This window comes from Mus pahari, chromosome 8 (assembly GCF_900095145.1).
Source record: "Mus pahari chromosome 8, PAHARI_EIJ_v1.1, whole genome shotgun sequence".
Classification (NCBI taxonomy): Eukaryota; Metazoa; Chordata; class Mammalia; order Rodentia; family Muridae; genus Mus; species Mus pahari.
In genome coordinates, this window is record NC_034597.1 from 54035479 (window position 1) to 54044798 (window position 9320).

At 43.0% G+C, this 9320-nt stretch overlaps 1 pseudogene; it reads right to left on the reverse strand.

Moving 5' to 3' along the window:
- Positions 1-1453: 1453 nt before the first annotated feature.
- Positions 1454-7099, reverse strand: LOC110325100 (annotated as a pseudogene).
- Between the last annotated feature and the right edge of the window lie 2221 nt (positions 7100-9320).

Below are 9320 nucleotides of genomic sequence, written 5' to 3' on the forward strand. Positions count from 1 at the left end.
CTTCTTCTCCTTCTCCTTCTTCTCCTTCTCCTTCTTCTCCTTCTTCTCCTTCTTCTCCTTCTTCTCCTTCTCCTCCTCCTCCTCCTCCTGCTCCCCTTCCCTCTCCTCCCTCCCCCTCCATCTCCCTTTCATTAACCAACTGAGTGATCCGACATCTCCTCTTTGTCTTAAATCTTCGACTCTCTGGATCTGACACAATCAATTCCAATGCTGGGGTTTTCCACTGACTTTTTTTTGTTTTTGTTTATATTGGTTTGATGTTTTTCAGTTCCAGCATCAATTCAGAATTCAGTTTGGGTTTTCTTCATTTCATCCATCTCTTTGGTTTTTTTTTTTTTTTAATCTTCTTTTAATTGTAAATTTTTAAAAATCTTTGTCTGGGTATTCTTCTGGGTCATTTTCATTAGGGCACATCACTATGGGATTTGTGTTTTTCTGGAGGTGATAAATTGTGTGTGTGTATGTGTGTGTGTGTGGTTTGTATGTGGGGTGTGTGTGTGTGTGTGTGTGTGTGTGTATGTGTGTGTGTGATGTGTTGTTTTTGTTTCTGCATTGGAATTTGTGCATCTAGCATTAGTTTGTTGGTTCAGTTTTCCTTTATTCTGTTCCAATCACCTTTCTTCTTTCAGCAGAGGTGTTTGTAATGTTCAGGGTTAGGATAGTGACTTCTGTGCTTATCTGGTATTGGAGATACAGCCTGTCTCCTGGCTTGTGCTCCTCTGTCACCACTTGGTGACTTAAGCCATTCTCAAGGAGCCTAGAACTAGTTTTCCCTGTCAGTGCAGACTGGTTCTGGGTCTCAAAGCCAGATAGAGCAACTGTGTGTCCAGTCAGGTAGCTGTCAGGGCTCTGGGACTCTAAACTATGTGTGGTGGCTGCTGAGTCCCTGGAATCAGCCATAATAGAATTTGACTCATTAAAGAATACAAGTGTCAGCCAGAAGTGGTGAAGCATGCTTTTAATCCCCGCACTCAGGAAGCAGAACCAGATGAATTTGAGGCCAGCCTCGTCTACATAGCAGTTTCCAGGTCAGCCAAGGCTACCCAGTGAAAGGAAGCAGAGAAGAGGAGGAGAGGGGGGAGAAAGAAGAGGAGGAAGAGGAAAAAGAGGAAGAGAAGGAGGAAGAGGAGAAGAAGAAAGAGGAGGAGGAAGAGGGGGAAGGAAAAGTAGAGGAGGAGGAGGAGGAGGAGGAGGAATGATCTATTTGGATCTATAGATCACTTTGGTATTTGGTAACATGAACCTTCAAACAATATTAAGTCTGAGGATTCTTCCTTTCTTCTGATGTGTCCTTACATTTATTTTTCGGTTCTTATAGCTTCCTTGCGTAGGTCTCTAACATCTCTGTGCTAAGCTGTTACATACAGGGAGAGGGAATTGAAGTTGTGTGTCTTTCCTATGGTTGCTTAGTCTGTACTGAATCGGAGAGGCTGATGTCTACCAGAGATGTTCTTCATGGCAGCAGCATTTCTTTGTGTATCAGCAGCTTCTGCTGGCCACACTTGGAATTTTCATCCTGTGGGTTGGACAGGTTCTCTCACCTTCCGAAGACAACCTCCCCACCCCACCCCCCGCCCCCGCCTCACCTAGAGGGGTGGCTGTTTTAGCTAAGGGATGTCTAAGTGTATTGACTGTGTGGGAAACAGCCACTGCACTGAGACCTATACAAACAGAACCTCTCTCTTCACACTTTGAAGAACTGTTGCATAATAATCACCCTCCAGGAAGGATGCTGCTCAGGGAGTCCTGTACCCCACTCTGCTAAGCTCAGAGCTTTGCAGGGGTGAACAGCAGATAGGTTGGTTCAGAATTTTAACTACACACTGACCTCGGGCGCCAACTCCACACGGTAATTCTCAGTTGATGAGATCTTTTCCTGGCAACTATGGGCAGAGCTATCTCTCCCAGGCTAAGCCAGGCGCCTGCCTCTTGCATCCATCTTGCTCACCACAGCTGAGCCATTAGACCACCCTTCTCCTAGAAGAATGGCCGGCCGAATCAAGTCTCCTTTGCCTGTAGAAGTTCCCTAACTTGGGTCCTCCATCAGGACCTGTCGTTACTGTACAATTATCTCAGAAGCCACCCCTTAGCTTTTCTGTCCACTGCTGACCCATGTGCCAGATCAGTTGTTGTCTAACCAAAACCTCCAATTGGATCCAAGGCTTTTGAGGCTGTGGTTAATGGGAACAGAACTGCAATTGCTTTCCGTTGGCTTTACCATTCAGAAGTGGTCTCTGCCTCCCCTCGTTCTGCCAGACAACTACCTAACTGAAGCTGTTTGGCTTGCTTCTCTGTGTCCTGCATTATTTTCTCTGCCAAGTTCCAGTACCTGACACCCCTTTCATGACCACTAGAAGCACTTCCCCCGTCTCTTGTCTTTGTAATGTAGGCTTTTGTCTTGTTCTGTCCCTTTCCTTCTGTCCCAGCTCATGCAGAGACAGACTCTCGGTCACCATCTTATCCAAGAATTCGTTTTTGTTAATGGTTATCCACAGTTTCATTGTGGATGTAGATAGAATGCCTTCATCGGTTGGTGGGCATCTAGGGAGGTCCATGGGTCAGGGTTGTGGTTATTGTGGGTGTTTCTACAAGAAGATAAGGACGTGTGCTATCTTTGTGTGTCGATGACTTAGATTCCTTCAGGCACAGACCCAGGAGGGAGCCAGCAGAATCATGAGGTCATTCCACGGTTAGTGCTCCCCCCAAGCCCCCACCTCTGACCTGGTTTCCATTGTGGCTGCATGAGTTTATTCTCACTGGCAGTGTATAAAAGTTTTCTTCTTTTACAACTTTGCCAGCATTCACTGTTTGGTTTCTTTCTTTCTTGTTTAAAAGAATCTTTTTTTTTTTTTTCTATTCAGCTGACATAGTATCATGCATTTTTTTAAAAAAAATCTTGCTGGGCAGTGGTGGCACACGCCTGTAATCCCAGCACTTGGGAGGCAGAGGCAGGTGGATTTCTGAGTTTGAGGCCACCCTGGTCTACAGAATGAGTTCCAGGACAGCCAGGACTACACAGAGAAACCCTGTCTTGAAAATAAAAAATTTTTTTTGGAAGGATTGTTGTCAAAATGTAATTAAGGTCTCTTGATTTCTATTTCTCTGAATCCTCTAATTTTCATACATTTTGTTTTTTTTATAATAAATTCTTTTTAAGCCTCAAGAAAATTCTTTTCACATTTTCCTTTTTCATAGCTGTTATCAGTTCACAGCTCTCCGTTAGAATCGTGGCTGACTGCTGACACATGCATGGTGGTTTTCCTTCAAGCCATCATAGAGTCATCTTTGCTAAAGGTATTTCCTATTAACCAGAGTTAAAGGGTGACCTTGGGTAAGTCCCGGTTTTAGAGGAAAACTGTGTATACAAAACTGTCTACAACTAAGTCCTATGTTAGGAAGTGGACACTGTGTGCCTAGACAAGCCATACTTCTTACCTTTCGATTTCCTGTTTATGAGAATTGTCCAAGTCATTCTTAAATGACTTAAAATGTTGTCACTATTTCTATATCCAGTGAAAATTCAGCTTTTGCCTACTGTGGCGTCTGACCATTCTGGCAAAGGCAAGGCTGACTTTCTTGATTTAAATAATACGCAAACTACGTAAGACCGCAAACATTTAACTGGTGAAAATAAGAAAACGCTCCAGTAAAGAAAATGCTATCAAAAAAAAAAAAAATCCAGTTTCTGTCTCATAAGTAAATAAATAAATAGTCCTTCTGTAGTCTCTGTTTAAATAAATATAATATTCACATAGCCAATTCAATACATTTTATTCCTTAATCATAAAAACCTGCTATGCACATTGTTTCCTTGTCGTCCAAATCTCCACTCTTACCAAACATCACAAAAAAAAAAAAAAAAATCACTGATTCTAAGAATGGAACCATCACGGGGAGGGGGAGCTAATTAACATATATTTAACATATGAGGACATGCACAATTTATTTGACACTTTCCATGAATATTATAGCATTTTCTTGTCAGAAACAGGCAGTTAGGACTCAGTCACAACGTATCAGAATTTGCTAGTCACAGTTTAATCAACCTTCAAACTCCAAGCGATAGCCAGTCAGTGTGAAGAAGCAATCCATAACCTGCTTCAGAAAGGCGTCCAAACCTTCCAACTCTTTAGCTGCTCCAACACACCGTCTGTAATTAGGTTTAATTTGACAATTATTTAATTGTGGGGAATGTGGAGAAGAAATGCTTTAAATAAAACCCACCTTACTGGGCAGGAAGAAATGCAGCTCTGTGGAAGCTCAGGGAGGTTCTGATGATGCATAGCTTGTGATGGCCCTGACAAGAATTACAGAATGAACAGTATGCTTGAAGTTGTCCAGATTGCATTAGCAATCATGTGAGAAAGTTCTGGAATGTTTACATAGTTCAAAACCCTAGTTACTTGCTTAAGCAATTCTTCCCAAGACTACAACAGACCTATGTCATGGACTCTGTGTGTGTGTGTGTGTGTGTGTGTGTGTGTGTGTAATTGTTAAGTAATAGAAGTAAAAGTATAAAAATTCAACCCTTTAGGATTCTGGCTGTATTCCAATGGGTAACTGACTAACTTCATTTTAACAAATCTTAAATCTTTTTACTTCAATTACACTTTTAATTCACTAAAGTCGTACAAACCCCAGAAGGTCTAATAAGGACATATATGTCATGTTAATGAAAACTATTAAATTTTCTTAAATTAACTCCTAAGGGGGGGAAATAAAAACTAATGGTACAGGACCACAGCGTGGGACACCAGAAATGGGGGACTCTCTAAAGTTGGTTATATATGCTATAGCTTCCCACAAAATTATAGCAATAATTAAGACTTTAAAAAAAGAATTTGTACCAAAAAAGACCCTTAAGTGCAAAGCAGTATCACTGAACCAAAAATCATTTTAATCATTTTTACCGTAAGTATATTTTTAAATCATAAATGGGGTTGGTAATCCCAAGCCAAAACAAATAACCTTCCCCTCATAGTCTGACAAGCCATTCCAGACCATACTCCTCCAACCCCGTTTTCTTTGATGCTTTACAGGTTTCTGGGGCCCCAAACTAAATGTGCCTGACTCTTGCTGGTAAGAACTTTTTGCAAACTATCCATCGAATACAAAGAATGGTTTGCATCTAGCCATGAGCTGTGTGGGAAAACCATGAAGTCGCTGTTAAGAATCCACTTGTTTTGAAAGTAATAGACCCAGCACTGTTCTGTATGACACAATCATGATCATAAGACACAGGACGTAAAATGATCAAGTTATTTTCACAGATTTGGGTGACTCGAGCCAGCACCCTGCTTCATCTTATCTATGCAAAGTTGTTATTGAAATTTACTGGGGGGAAAAATCCCAGGTGTCAACTTGAAAGAGGATCAAGCTACTTTAGAGGGTAACGTCTCTCAAATGTTCATTTTAAATAAAAAGCTAGTGGAAATATTTTGGGGTACTATGCAGCATTTTACTCTTTGTGCCGATAAAGAGGTCAAAAATGTTGTTTAAGGAAAATTCCCACCTTTGAGATGATCATTATTTAGTTTGGGACTGCTTAGTTCAACATTGAAAAGTTCTATCGTTTTTACTTCAGTATTTTGCAACTTTTTTTTCAAATGATCTTTACAAGCCAGAGCACAGACACCAAGGCAGTCCTCGAAAGTCCATTGCTTACTATAACGAAGCAATGAAAATGGCCAGAAATCTGATGATAGACGTTCTGAACGTAAGCAAGCTTTCAACGTGTGAGTACAGAATTCCGCTCTGCTAAACCTCCCTTAAAATGAGAATAATCCCATTTAGCAAGTCAATATGTTATTCTTAAAAATTAAAGTGGTTGCTAGGATAACCTGAACAAAAATTACCCCCATCCCACTGCAAACACTTAAGCTAGCTTTAATCACTCGCTGTACTTGCCTTTTAAATCTAAAGGTTCAGTTTTTTTCTCTGCTCCATTCTCTACTGCCTTCCTCCTGTTTCTCTCCAAACACAAACGTGCACTCTTGAGGAAGACACTTTTTGTGTCCGCTGATAAACTATAAGGAATATGAAGTAGGTGTGCACAGAGTTTTGTAGGTATTTTGTAAACATCCGCGTCACTTGGATCCTTTGTTCCAAATGCCTGAATCAAGTCTAATCAACAGGAATCACTACTTTCCCAGATGCGGTTCACTCGCTTTACACGGGTGGCTCACGCCTTTAATCCCAGCACTTGGGAGGTAGAGGCAGGAGTTCGAGACCAGCCTGGTCTACAGAGTGAGTTCCAGGACAACCAGGTCAACACAGAGAAACCCTGTCTCGAAAAAACAAAAACAAACAAACAAAAAACCAAACAAACAAAAAAGTCCTCCGACCTGGTGTTCAGATGAGAGGGCAAGAAGACGATCTCAGCCAGTCTGATTTGCCACGGGAGAAAACCTAATGTGCTGTCCACAGAACCAAACTTCGGTACTAAATCCGGATCAGGAAACCCTTGAGAACGAACTCGTTCAGATCTGTGAAACACATTCAGACCTGTGGCTCTCCGTTGTTGCCGCGCCACCAGCTGGCAAAAGTCCTGGGCAGCTCTCACAACATCTGGACACAGCATCTTCACTACCATCGGCCGTTTAAAACTAGATCCTCTTTGTCGTTGCTCTCTGCCAACTCTGCTGGGTAGCTGGAGCAATCTAAGCCCCAAAGTTCCTGATGTCCTTTTGAAATGTCCTCCCTCAGTCTGAAATTATTTCTCTTGAAAGTGCCTTGGTGATCATAGACACTATTGTAGGACATCGCCAAGGCCATGCACCACACCACGTCTGAGAAGCTGTGCTCCAGCTTGGTGATCAGCAGACCCACGAACACCGGCAGCTTGTGCAGTGTCCAGCCAGCCACCCGCGCGCCAGCACAGTCTGGTGTGCACCAAGGGGCCCCAGTCCAGATACGGGTGCCAGTGCGGGTGCGGGCAGGGTAGAGAGTCCCACGGTCAGCCCGATGATTGGGCAGCCACCAGCTCCAGCTCCAGCTCCAGGTGCCAAACCGCATGCATAACGCCGAGATGACTGCTCAGTGCAGGCAGAGCAAGCGCGTGTAGTGCCCGCCACACCAGTGCCTGCAGCAGGGCAATCATTCTGAGAGTCAGGTGGTGCCTCCTTCCAGGGCCCACGCACACAGATGTGACCTGCCTCCGCTGCCCTACCCGCACTACTGTGCGACTGATTAATGATAGCTACAAGTGAGATGGGATCCAGAGACATTTTTATAATTTTAAGAAAAATGTGTGTTTGTGTGCGTGTTGTGCTTGTGTGTATTTATATGCGCCACATGCATAAAGGAGCCGGGTAGAAGCCAGAAGAGGGAACTGGGCCCTATAGAACCAATTACCACTGTGAGCCTCTGGGAATGCTGAGAATCGAATTTGGGTCCACTGCAAGTAAATTGCCAGTAGTGGAGGAACCATCTCTCCAGTCCCTGGAATGTAGTTTTAATTTTTTTGTTTTCCTAACAGATAAAAAGACTGAACACTTTTTAGAATTGTATTGGTCATTTAGATTTCTTTTTGATGACTGAATAACTCATCTACCCATATATAAATGGATCCTTTTAGAGTGAGGGAGCGTAATTTTTGTAAAATCATAGCGTTGAGACTGTGTTTAACCTCCTGGGACAATTCTACTCCTCCCCTAGAGTAGATTTCTATCTCACCTTTAGCAGTTTCCTTTGCCTAGTGTTGACAAATGCCTCTCGATTATTGAGCTTTTCCCGAATTACACCTTGTAAAGTTTGTAGCCCAAGGGTAGACAGTTCTGGACCCTTTATAGAAAGCCATCCAACTTCTGTACTAACTACTAGGCAGACTCTGGTGGGTGGACATGGGTGTGGTATGTTCCTAAGGATGCTCTTTCAGTTACTATTGTTCAACATTCTTATTGTTCATCTAAGACAATAGTCTAACATTTGGCCATTTGACTCCTGGACTTTCAAGTAAGCATTAGTATTTAAAAATAATTGGGCTGGAAGTTGCTTGAACCACATTAATGACCTGATTTTGTGTTGGGCCAATAGTCTTTCATGGAAGCTTAACATCTCTACTTGCTGATTCTAAAACTAGTAAACTCTTACTTAATGCACATTCGTTTTTAGTCCTGAATCTTCATTTAGAGTTCTAGCAAGAAAAGATCCAGTGCAAACTCATGGGTATTTTTTTTTCCTTTCCAGCTTTAAATGTCTTTCTAAGCCGGGCATGGTGGCACATGCCTTTAATCCTAGCACTTGGGAGGCAGAGGCAGGCAGATTTCTGAGTTCAAGGCCAGCCTGGACTACAAAGTGAGTTCCAGGACATCCAGGGCTACTGGAGAAACCCTGTCTCGAAAAAAACAAAACAAAACAAAACAAAAACAGTCTTTCTAGTCTAGTTTTAGAAACTAGACTAGAAACTAGACTCAGACATAGTTAAACATAGAAGATACTTGTATTAACTGATTAGTTTTCATTGCTGTGGCAAAATCCCTGAGGAGTCCCTTAAAGGAGGAGTGCTTATCTTGGCTCATACTTAAGAGACTTTGGTGCTCAGTCATGTGCTCCTTGCTCCTGGAGCATGATCAGGCAGAACACCAAGGCAGGGAGCATGTGACCGCAAATCTGCTGACCTTGGAGTAAGGAGATGTTTGCGAGGAGGAAGTCTGGGACCAGCTTGCAGCCCTTGGTGTATGTATGCTCAGCCAGAACACGCTCCCTTCAACTGGGGCCCAGCTCCAAAGTTTCAGTCACTTGCCCAAAGCTTATCAACTTAGGAGCATGTGTTGGATCGACCCACGGATGAAGTCAAAGTCCCCACCATCTAATTACTCTGCTAAAGCTGCTGCGTTGAAGACCAAGGTTGCAACAGAGGAGCCTTTTGGAGAACATTTCAGATTTGAGCCCCGCCCCCTCCCTGAAAAAGCACCAAAACCAAGAAAGCAAAAAAGCAAAAGCGAAAGGAACCCATGGGACCATGATTTCCAAGGGCAAAGAAACCACAGAGGCAACCGTTAAACATTAGTAACCGTCACTATACATTGTAAAAGATGCGAGTGACATAAATAGAGCCAGGAAGACGGCTCAGTGGAGAAGGAGCTTGTGCAAACATGACAGCATTGCTTCTGTTTCTTCACATGGTGAATGGAGAGAACCAGGGGCTGGAGAGGCAGCTCACTTCGTCGAAAGGAGCTCAATTCTTAGCACCCACAATGAATGGTTTACAACTTCCTGCAACTGCAGCTCACACACACACACACACACACACACACATGCACACATACACACACACATGCACACATACACACACATATGCACACATACACACACACACA